Genomic DNA, 12,310 nt, shown 5'->3' with positions numbered 1-12,310 from the left:
CACATGGTGGCTCACAACCATCTGTAATGAGGTCTGGTGTCTTCTTCTGGCCTGCAGGCATACACACAGACAGAATATTGTATACATAAGAAATAAATAAGCCGGGCGGTGGTGGCGCACGCCTTTAATCCCAGCACTCAGGAGGCAGAGGCAGGCGGATCTCTGTGAGTTTGAGACCAGCCTGGTCTACAGAGCTAGTTCCAGGACATGCTCCAAAACCACAGAGAAACCCTGTCTCGAAAAAAAAAACATAAATAAATAAATAAATATTTAAAAAATCAATCAATCAAACAAACAAACAAAAAAAACCCAACCAACTATATTGAGCTTCAGTGGCAACCAGAGAAATGCAAATATCAATGAAGTTCCATCATCTCTTTCCTAGACAGATAATCAGGAGTCAGCTTGGTTAACAAGCTGGTGCGATAGTCCTACAGTTGGATGTGTGGTTAGTTACATCCCTGAATGGAGGGAACTTGTACTGGAGAAGCACAGGGAGGCTGGATGAGATCACAGCGTGGAGGCTGGAACAGCTGGAATGCCCATCACAAAGGGAAGGTTAGATCTGCTCACATCAGCAGCAAATTCCCATGGCAGAGAAAAGAAACACTGTAATAACATGTATGCATAGTCAACAGCAGCTGATATTTAGGTACCAAGCGTCACACTGTCATCCATAAACGAGTGGCCTTCTTCTTTTTAGATACCTTGTCTGGGGTCAAGCTGGATCTTTGGCTTTCATGAAGAAAAGAATTTCTGGAAGAGCCAGTGAGAAGCAACTTTGAAATTTATTTTAAAAATAAAAAAGTGCCTAGGGAAAGAATGATATGGGTTTCTCAAAGAAGAATCTCAGTTGTCTCAGCGTTAGCTGCAATGCACCTTTCCAAGTGGCTCTCAACTCATACCTCAAAGAGTTACCAAGAAAATTCTCTCTCTCTCTCTCTCTCTCTCTCTCTCTCTCTCTCTCTCTCTCTCTCTCTCTCTCTCTCTCTCTCTCTCCGTGTGTGTGTGCATATACATGGTTCAAATTCCTTGGAGATATAGTTACATATCGGTGGTCTTGAGTCCCACAGAACCAAACTCTGGTCCTCCGGAAGAGAGCAGCAAGCCCTCTTTTCCACTGAGTCATTTCTCCAATCTATATCATGCTTTTAAAGGCTTCATTCTACTTTTTAATTATGTGTGTGGAAGGGGAAGAGGAAAGGGGTGTGTGCACATGACTGCAGGTACCCACAGAGAGGCCAGAGGCATTCAATTCTGAAGTTACAGGCAGTTGTGAGCTGCCTGATGCAGGCGCTAGGACTCAAACTCAGATCCTTCTGGAAGAAACAGTGCTCTTGAACATGGAGCCACTTTTCTAGCCTGTAGCCTATATCATGTTTTTACAAACAGTGTTCACTAGGAAAAAACACGAAACAAAAGGGCTGAAACACGAATGACCGTTCACCACGGAATGTGAGTGACTGTTCCTTGCGGGCAGGGCACCTGGCTTCATTTTTAAACATTTCTCACACCTGAAAGAGAATACTCAAAGTGAAAGTCAAAGGTTCCAAGTTAAAACTCTAAGTGCCATCAGAGCAACACAAACTAAGCTAGGGTTTTTGTGTGTTAATGAGCCATGGTGGTTAGGGGTGGTTGTTTGGGACCGACCTACACCCTGAAGTCCCCCAGTTAGGTCTAGTAAGGTAAAGGATCATTTTCTCTGAAAAAAAAAAATGTTCTAGAAGGGTCTAGGAAACCAGGGGTGAAGGGGCAAAAGGGTTCCAGGCATGATGCCAGACAGAGGAATGGCTGAGGATGTCCCCTTCAGAGAGGGACCACAGGGAAGGAGGGAGCCTCATCCCATGCCATTCTTCCTACTGTGCCTAGCTTTTTTCCTCAGCCACGGTCATTCTGCTGCCTGCCCATCCAGGTGGGAGGATAGCCAGCCCAGCCCCTTCTGTTCCCTGGTAGTTACTTTTCATCCCTTGCCTGCCTTGGGAAACCAGCTCAGTGGAGACTCAGGCTGGGCCTAGAGTTCGCACATTGTGAGAGTTTTCTTTTATGTCTGAGTTAAACTGTCTGATTTGGGGTCCTTGATTGCTATAAATTCAGCTTTCTAGGAGCTGGAACCCCCACTTTGTCTTCAAGAGATCCCTCCTTTCCCACATCCCTATATCTTTTCTGTGAGCCCTGGCCTCACCCCACACTTCAGCTCAAAGCAGTTTTCCCACACAGGCTCATGGAGAGAGTGACTCAGACCTAATCAGGGTTTCTGAGCCAGAGAGTACCTCCAGCCTCCTTCCCTCAGGCCAAAGTACTGGCCCATGAGGGATGATGTCAGGTCAGGGACTAAATGCACTGGCCCTGTGTTTCCTTCCTCAGCCTGGTTCAGCTCACAGGGTTCCGGAAGCTGGGTGCCAAGAGTGCCTCAGCGTAACCCAGGAGGAACAGAGTGAGCAACGCTTTCCAAGTCAGAACTTCAGAGAAGAATCACTCATTAGCCTCTTGCCTGAGTCTGAGCTTAAAGCCAGAGAAGAATACATAAGAGGGATAAGAATACATAAGAGGGACCCAGGCATCTTCCCACTGGGAGCTGGAGGGCACAGGAAGATGCATGGGTAGCTTCCATGCCAACCTGAGGCCAGAAGCATTGGTGAGGAGGCGATTCTCTAGCCTTAGCCTCTCCTTCTATGGCTGCATCTCAGTTTACCCCATCCTGATCTCCCGAAAATGGAAACAATATACTCCACAGCACTCTTTCAGCCCTTAGAGAAGAGGGGAGCTCATAAAGGTCCTTTAAGGAGAGGGGACACATCTGTCTCTGGCTTGCTATAGTCAGTTCAGGGGTGGGGCATCCGGCTTCCATTCCACAGCAGAGGTGAAGAAGATAGTCTAGGAAGCTTCTCGCCGCTTCCCTGGGTCTCTCTTCTCACCCCATTTCATTCGTAGTATAGAAGACAAGAGGCCCACTTTACCCTCTTCCCACTTCATTAGTAGAGGCTCTTCCAGAACATTCTGGAATTAAGTATGTCAGCCCATCTCCCTCTGTGGCTTTTTCAGGGGTGGGGGAATCACTGAACTTTATTGCTGATGTTCAAGAGAGCAGGGTTCCCTAAGCCTCTCCCCTTCTTCTGGGGATCTGTGAGGGGAGATGCTCAGTGTTGGGACTCTGTGGGACTCTGTGGTGGTTTGAAAGAAAATGGTCACCAAAATGGTTTTTATTTTTCAGTTTCTTCATATGGTAGATTACGTTGACAGATTTTTGTATGTTGAACCAACCCTGCATCTCTGGGATGGTCACCAAAAGGAGTGGCACTATTAGGAGGTGTGGCCTTGTTGGAGGAAATGTGTCACTGTAGGAGTGGGCTTTGAGGTCTCTTTTGCTCAAGCTTCCCTCAGTGTGGCAGTCAGTCAACTTCCTGTTACCTGTAAGATGTCAGACTATCAACTACCAGCACCACATCTACCTGCATGCCGCCATGCTCCTGATCCTGATGATAATGCACTGAACCTCCTGAACTGTAAGCCTGCCATCCTAATTAAATGTTTGCTTTATAAGAGTTTCCGTGGTCATGGTGTCTCTTCACAGCAATCAAAACCCAAACTAAGACAAACTCCTCAGCAGTTGAGGGCCTCTTTCTTGCTCTCATGTTCTTTGCTGGGGTAGGTGGTCCAAGACTTCGAACTCCATGGAGGTCATAGAGGCCATGAGTTCCACTACCCTGTTGCTATAGCCGTATTCATTGTCATACCAGAAAATGAGTTTTACAAAGTTGTCATTGAGAGCAATGCCAGCTCCAGCATCAAAGGTGGAAGAGTGGGCATCACATTTAAAGTTTCAGGAGACAACCTGGTCCTCAGTGTATCCCAGGGTCCTCCAATGCCTCAATGCCTGCTTCACCACTTTCTTGATGTCATCATTCTTGGCAGCTTTCTCCAGGCAGCATGTCAGATCCACAAAGGACACATTGGGGATAGGAACATGAAAGGCCACATCAGAGCTTCCTTTCAGTTCTGGGATGACTTTACCCATGGCCTTGACAGTACCAGTGGATGCACAGATGATATTCTGGACAGCCCCGTGGCCATTACATCACAGCTTCTTGGAGGGTCCATCATAGTCTTCTGGGTGGCAATGATGACACTGACTGTGCAAATGAGTCCCTCTAAAATACTAGAGTTGTTATGGATGACTTGGCCAGGGATGCTAAGCAGTTGGTGATACAGGGAACATTGTTGACAGTCTTAAGTGAATTATCATCCTTCTCATGGTTCACACCCATCACAAACTTGGAGCATTAGCAGAAGGAGCAGAGATGTTGATCCTTTTGGCCCTATCCTTCAAATGGGTCCCAGCCTTCTCCATAGTAGTGAAGATACCAGATTCTACAACATAATCGGCACCAGCATCATCCCATTTGATGTTGGCAGAATCTCACTCCTGGAAGAGGGGGATGGCCTTCCCATTGATGACAAGTACCAGTGGATGCAGGGATGATGTTCAGCCTTGACTGTGTTGTTGAACTTACCATGGGTAGAGTGTAGACCATGTAGTGGAGGGCAATGAAGGGGTAATGTCCAACGTCCACTTTCCCAGAGTTAAAGGAAGCCCTGGTAACCAGGTGTGCAATACAAGCGAACCTGTTCATTCTGACCTTCACCATTGTGTCTCAGGCATGAGGCTGGTACTTCATACAAAGATGAGGATGTCTGGGAGGCAGAGGCAGGTGGATCTCTGTGAGTTCGAGACCAGCCTGGTCTATAAGAGCTAGTTCCAGGACAGGCTCCAAAACCACAGAGAAACCCTGTTTCAAAAAAGAAAAAAAAGAAAAGAAAAAAAAGATGAGGATGTCTCTGGAATAGAGAGAAGCAGAAAGCCCACCATGCCTCTTTAATGGAGGAAAATAGACAGAGGTGATAAGAATGCATACCGTTCATGCACCGGTACACACACCACATCTTTCACATTCTAACCCTGTGCTGGGCCCCAGGAACATTCCAGAACACAAATGAATGCCCACCATTGCCAAACTCACAGAACTTGAAATATCCCAGGAAGGCAGATGACAGAGATGACAGAGGAATGACATAGGGATATGTCCACATTATCAGCTTGTCCTGGGTGACAAGGAATATAGGCCCTCCAGGGGCAGCAATCGTGTGTGTGTGTGTGTGTGTGTGTGTGCACTCGTGTGTGCGTGTGTGTGTGTTGGAACAGTGAATGCATGTATTCTAGTATCTGCAAACAAACAAACAAACAAAAAAAACCAGGAACACCTGATCAGATTTGTGAAGTCCAGTCCAGTCAGACAGCTGGCTATGGATACATTAATGTGAGCATGTCTGGTCGTGAGTAGGATGGACAGATGAGGGCAAGAAGCCTTTTGGAGAAGGAGGTTCAAAACAAGAGTTTTTAAAATTCTTATTTTTTAAGTTGTGTGTGTGTGTGTATTGGGGGGGGGGTGTTGCGCACAAGAGTCAGATAGCTACAGAGGCCAAAATAGGCCATCAGAGTCTCCAGAGGTTGTAAACTCCCTCCATCAATGGAGGGAACTCAAAACAAGTCCTCTGTGAGAGCTGTACACAATCTCAGTGGCTCAGCCACCTCTCCAGTCTCAGACATGTATTTTAATCTCAGCCTCTGTCTGTTTTTTGTTTTTATGTTTGTCGTTTGGCCTAGTCTGAATTTTCAGACTCTGAGCGCTCATAGACCTGAGTACTCGACATGGGAAGGCTCGTTGGGCAGAGTAAGAACCGAGAGGACTGTTTAACAGCACACTGAAGTACCACCACCATGCTGCTCTTTTGTGTTGCTTTTTCGCTCATTGAAAGAAAGCTTCGAAGACAATTCAACCTCTTCCATACTATGACTATAATTTTAAAGGGTGTAGAAATTTTCACAGAAGTGGCTAGGGAAACTGAGGTCAGGATGGGGGAGAATAATACGATCTTACAGGGCAGATGCTGAAGAAGGGGGTCTTCTTTATCCCTTTCCCCTTTCTTTCCTCCTCTGCCTCACTTTCTCCGACCCCTTCCAGAAGGACCATCTGCAAGGAAGGCTGACTGTGTGCTGAACCGGAACATTAGCTGGGGGTGTCTCTTGATGGTCCAGCTAAAGTGACTCCTCTCTGCGCTTCTCAGTTTCTCTGTAGTCTCCAGTATGATAAGCAAGCCCATCCCTGTGTGTCTGGCTCCCTTGATCTCACGTTTAGGACTTCAGTTCTCTGTGAAGTAGAAACAAAGGCAGGCTCCTTCCTGGGAGACAGGGAAATGGCAGCTGACCCTTGAGAAATTATCTGCTGCACTCTTAGCCAGGAAGAGGTCCATGCTCTACACCCCAAAACTGTGGCATCTCTGTTGGCACCTCATTCTATACTGTTCTATCTTTCTGCTGTTGGATCCCAACAGGCCAGCCTCAGGCCTGGACAAGGAAGGCAGCTAAGACAGTCTCCACTCTGCCCAGCTAAGGGAGTATTTGCTTGTTAGATATTAACCTAGACTGGAAAAAAAAAAACACACCCCTTCTCAGGTGGCCTCTATGGCAGACGAGATAAGGAACAATATTAGTGTGTGCCTGTGTCCAGTCAACCAATATGCCAGGCATTTATAACCATTGATTCTAATCCTTACAACCACGATTAACAGGAGACAGGCTACCTTGGTGTTTGGGTGTGGTAATTGAGGTTTAAATCCTGACAGGTTTGTCCAAAGCATCCCATTTGTGAGAGGCAGATACAGAGGCAGAACAGGAACCACCAGGCACCCTCCCCAAAAAACTCAGGGTTAAAGATGAAGATGCACAGAATCCTTCCCCAACTCCCTCCTGCTCTACATGACATGAAAAAACACTCCACATCTCTTACTGTCTGGTCTCCACCCAGCTCTGAATCCCCTGCTGATGTCTAGATTCCCTTGGGGATAGAATGATTAGTTTGATCCATCTTATTAGGCAACAATTTCTCCCCTCACCCACCTCAAATCTGTCATTGGGGTTTGGCTGATGAAATCAACTCTTCGGGCCTGTATCTATCTGCCAGCCCTGATCAGCCGCTGGCTCTGTGTGAGGAAGGCAGAGGAGCTTAGAAGTCACCCCGGCCTGGCTTGCGCAGAGGCAGTGTTCTGCTGTAGGCTCTAGATTCCTACCTTCCTGTTTGTGTTTGGTCGTCTGACCGTGAGTTTAAAGCAGGGCACTGAATGAGCCATGTTTGGGTTTGAACATGAATAATTGTCCAGCCTGGGACCATGTGCTTAAACACTTGATCCCCAGCTGGTGGCGCTGTTTGGGGAGGTTGGCTATTTGGGTGGCTTTTGAAGCCTGGCCACTATGAACAGGCTTTGAGAATAATAACCTATTGCTGCTGTGTGGACCAACCTTCAGTAGCTCAGGGATTGAGGGGGATTCACAGAGTTGGCAAACTAATCACACTACTTGACTTTTGTATCTGAGGGAGTAAATCTTAATTCTCTGGGGCCAGCGAGGGGGAATAAACTTAACGCTCTGGGGCCGGTGAAAAAGAAACACACACATACACACACAAACACACAATCTCCAACATGTCAGACTCTCACCTAGGGTACTGATGAATGGCAAACCTTCAGCAGGTCAGAGAAATTGAAGAGGAGACGCAGCTCAAGTAAACTACTGGACAGACACACACACACACAAGGACTTATGTGAGGGCCAAAGCTTAGCTCTTCGTTTTATTAGTCTTCCTGTTGTTTGTTCTACTCTGTCTTTTTCTGTTTTGTTCTTCTATCCTGATTTTTCCCATCTGTCTCTCTCTTGATGTCATCCTTCTAACTCTCCTTCTACATCTTTCCCGGTGTTTTTCTTCTCTCATGTCTGCTTTTTCTCCAGCAAAATCTTTCTTACACAATTAAACATTTTACATATTACAGATGAAAAACAAGCTGTCCCAAGAACCCATATACATTCACACCCAAGCAACTTGTTATAGATTAACAGAGTGTAAGCAAGCAGGATATTTTTCTCAGCCAGTTCTTTTGCTTGCAGGCTGCATTTTGTGGTTAAAGAAAGGATCGATTACTTTATTATTTATCTCAAAAGGTAATCTTATAAGAAATCTTAAAAGAATTTTAACAATTCTTTTAATTTAGAAACAAATCTAAACTTTTATATATGAAAACCAGTCAACTCTACTTTAAATCCTCGGGGTGCATAACCACTCATCACCAGTTTTTTATATCAGGAAGCTGAGGGCAGAAATGGGTACAAGGAATGAATTATCGCTCTTTTTTTAAGGTTTTATTTATTTATTATGTATACAGTGTTCTGCTTGTATGTGTGCCTAAAGGCCAGAAGAGGACACCAGATCTCATTACAGATGGTTGTGAGCCAACATGTGGTTGCTGGGACTTGAACTCAGGTCCTCTGGAAGAACAGCCAGTGCTCTTAACTGCTGAGCCATCTCTCCAGCCCTAATCATCATTCAAGATCGCCAACCCCATTCTAGCAAGAAAGTACATCGGCCATCAACAACCAAGCTGTTATTGTTTATGTTTCTTGACCTCAACAAGTCCCTCACTAACTATATGTGCCTTTCTTAACTTTAAATTGTTCCCCCAAATTTTCTACCTCAAAGCCATTAGCAAAAACAGCTTAACCTAACTGTACTACCAATTCTACATGCCTAAATTCTTTCTAAGGATGGGGATTGAATCACTAATCTGCTCCAGCAGCAATGCCTGAAAAAGTCAATCACTGTTATAAGTACCAGTAACACCGCCCAGTGAGGGGATAGAAACACTTGAGAGTTTCCATACAGCCCATAGATTATGAGAGATGTGGTGACCGTGGAGGCACCAATCAGAGCTATGCTCAATAACAACAGGAGATCTTCAGGACACATAGTCCTCGTGGCATTGCCTCTCCAAGGCTCACTCAGATGTGACTTTGCCAATCACCCAGCCTTGTTTCATGAGTTCCAATGCTGCCTGTTGGTCCCCTTACATGGCCCCTGACAATAACCCAGCTCCATTTCAGGTCTAAGCTCTTGACTTCCTTGTCCCCACTACTCAAGAAGTTACTGCTGTAAGATCTTGTTATCACAAGCTGACTGGCCAACTCTAGGCACTATGCCTTTCCACCATGGTGGACTGTAATTCTCTGAACCATGAGTCCAGATAAATCCTTCCTCCCTGAACTTCTGTTGGGATTTGGTCACCTAGATGAAGATAGTAACTTCTATACGCAGGCTTTCCCACTCCAACCTCTTGCCTTGCTTGGTAGTGTCTCAAATCAGGTGTTCATGTAGGTCTCATCACACTGTTTCTTTTCATAAGACCTCCTTGGTCTCTTGTTGGTCCAGGTTGGCACTGTCCATCAGAAGCATCCTGCTGTGTGGGTTTTCAGCATCACCTCCTGCCCCTGCCAAGGTGATAGAACCTAGGCAGTGGGTGTGGAGTATCACAGAACAGGGGTCAGAGGAGGCCAGGACAGAAATCAATAATTCTAAGATGCAAAAACGGCTAACCTAATTAGTGTCAGTGTTGAGACTGGAATCTGGATCTCTTGGTCTCTTGGTTCCTTTCCAGGATTCACTATGCTATGCTGCATAGCATAATGTCTGGAAGGCTCTCCCCTGTCCACCAAGGCTGAACAACACCACTGGTAGCAGTGACTGCTGATCTCCTTCTAATGCTATATGTGCTGGGGAGACCTCTGTGCAGTTGCAGGTACCAGACCTGGAAACACTGTCTCAATTTCCATTTTTACAAGTGTTCACAGGAGAGAAGAACAAGCTCCAAGAGGCCACTGTGGAGATGGAAGGGAGGATAGTGACAGCCCGGGCTTGTGCACAGGGAGCTGTGTCATCTGTTCCTTAAACAAACCAGCAACACAGACTGGAATCACGCCCACCCCTGACATTTGAGAAGCCCAAAGCAAATGCAGTGAAGGAGGCCCACGAGCCATGTGTCTAAATATTTGAACATTATAAATCAAACTAATAAACTTCGAAATAAGGTTTGTTCTTCCCTCCTGCCTTGACAAATATACAGTTATATGAACCACAAAGGCCAGGCTTTGATTTCACATCTTGTGGGGTCCATTCACTTGTGAATATGGAACTCAGAGGGGTAGGAGAAATGAAGCAAACTCCCTCTTTTCTCCTTTCCCACCCTGGGAACTTAAATTGGGCAAAGGAACGCCCCAATTTGGCTGTCTAGCCTCCATCTGAGTCTTAATAGACCAGAGAAGAGGCCACGTAGGGAAATAGCCAAATAAGATTGTGTGTGTGTGTGTGTGTGTGTGTGTGTGTGTGTGTGTGTGGTGCGTGCAGTCACCAACATGCCAACATGGATTTTTACAGGTTCTGGGGTTTGAACCCAGGAGCTCCTTTCTACAAGGCAAGCACATCACAGACTGAGCCATCTCCCCAGCTATTTCCCCCAGGAACTTCTGGGGGCCCTGTTACCCAGAGGGTAGAGCAAAAAGGAGGTGGGGACTGTGAGAGACACCTCATGAGCCTGCAGCCACTTGATCTGCAACTGGCCCAGGGCAGAGCCACTGCAGGTATCCTGGAGTCCCGTTACCCACAAATCAACATCAAAGAAATCATTTTCATTTACCCAAAAAGTCACCTCATATCCAAGGACCTCAGAGACTGCCTCCCATACACCAAACACCAGCAGGGCCAAGACTTGGTTCAGGTCCTCCTAACTCCTGAATCCCTGGTGAGTCCCTCCTCTCTGCTATCCCTATTGGCATTCTCTACTGGGGACATGATGCTGGTGCTCTCTTCACCCTCATCAGAACCTTGTATGCCCTTTGCTTCCTTCCTCCTTTGATCACAGGCTTCCTGGTGCACCCCACGACTAACTTTCCTAAAACAAAAGCTGTGACCTTCCTTCTTCATCCCACAATCCTGGGGACTATGCCACACACCACACTGCTCAGCCCCTGACACCTATACTCTGACCTCAGTCAAATTGGACTTCGGTGTGTAATCAGGTCCTTCTCTTTCTCTCCAGTTCTCCTTCCCACCCCAGCACTCCCTGAAGCCTCCCTTAGCCCACACCCACCCACCTTCTTACCTGGGCTCCTAAGGCATCTGCCCATTTTCTGACCCCCAGCAATAAAGTGAACGTTCAATCAATTATCTCCCTAGTAACAAGTTGTGCGCACCATGCCTAGGATTGCTGACCCCTAAGTGGGCCGAATGGGCTCCCTACAGGATGGGGGCCTGCCTTGTTGCTGAGTGGACTTCTCTGAGAGACAAGGAGGAATGCACTGATGACAACCACCTTCTGTCCCCTCTTGAAAGTCATTGTATCATTTGGTGGGAAAAGCCTCTTCCAGGAGCAGCTGACTGAAGCTGATAGACTCTGGCCCAAGACTTGACATCCTAATAGCCCTCTGGGGAGGAGAAGGGTGTCACGACCCACCTCGGTAGCCTGGCAAGGTCAAAGTCTTAAAGAGCTGCAAGCAGGGTCTGGTATTTCCAAGATATTAATAGAGCTTTATTGGGTGGGTTGGAAAGCCAATCCAGGAAAATGATGGAAGACAAGGTATTTTGTGCTTCAGTTGTAAAACCCCAAAAGTAAAGAGTGGACTTTCTCCTGGTTACCTCACTATATAGATGCAAATGACTAACATAAAAGGGTGACCCTGGAAGGAAGCCTGGAAAGTTAGGGTTACTACCTCACACCCTTCCAGGCCCTGCTTGTTTGTTGTAGGAGGGACCTGCTACCAACCCAGGGCCATGTACTAGTCACACAGGTTTCTGGCTTTCGACAGGCGAGCAGAGGGGCTCTAGTGACATTCCAGATGGCACAAGTGATTTGTGATGACGAGTGACCTGGTCAATCAAGCCCTTGGCTTCTAATCCCAGGATTATTCCCCAGGGAGGTAGCTTTGGTCTTCCTTGTCCCTGTGTGCAGCATCCCTTTGTCTTCTGCACACACACACACACACACACACACACACACACACACACTGAAAATATGCTGCAGACCACTGAAGAGCCACTTCTTTCTATGAGGTTCTCAGCCTGCACTGAGCTCAAACAAGTCTGCTGAGGCCTCTCTGCTATCCCATTAGCCGACATACAAGGAGCAGTCAGGTGGCAGATGCGGCACCTAGCTAACCAACTACTTGATAATCTTCATACTGCTGCTGTCCACATTCGTAACACAGTCCACCCACAGTGCAAACAGTGTTGAGTGGGGAGGGGTATGTCGGGTATTGAAGGTCGCACCTCAAGTACTTCTGTAGCCAGTAGGAAAGAGAAAGCTTCATCCCCTTAAAACCACATCAACATGACTCAAGAGACAGAACGAGGCACAGGTGGTTAATGGGGCAACAGGC

This window comes from Alexandromys fortis, unplaced genomic scaffold, assembly GCF_014885135.2.
Source record: "Alexandromys fortis isolate MF-2015 unplaced genomic scaffold, M_Fortis_MF-2015_v1.1 scaffold_75, whole genome shotgun sequence".
Lineage (NCBI taxonomy): Eukaryota > Metazoa > Chordata > Mammalia > Rodentia > Cricetidae > Alexandromys > Alexandromys fortis.
Note: the sequence above shows the minus strand (reverse complement) of the source record.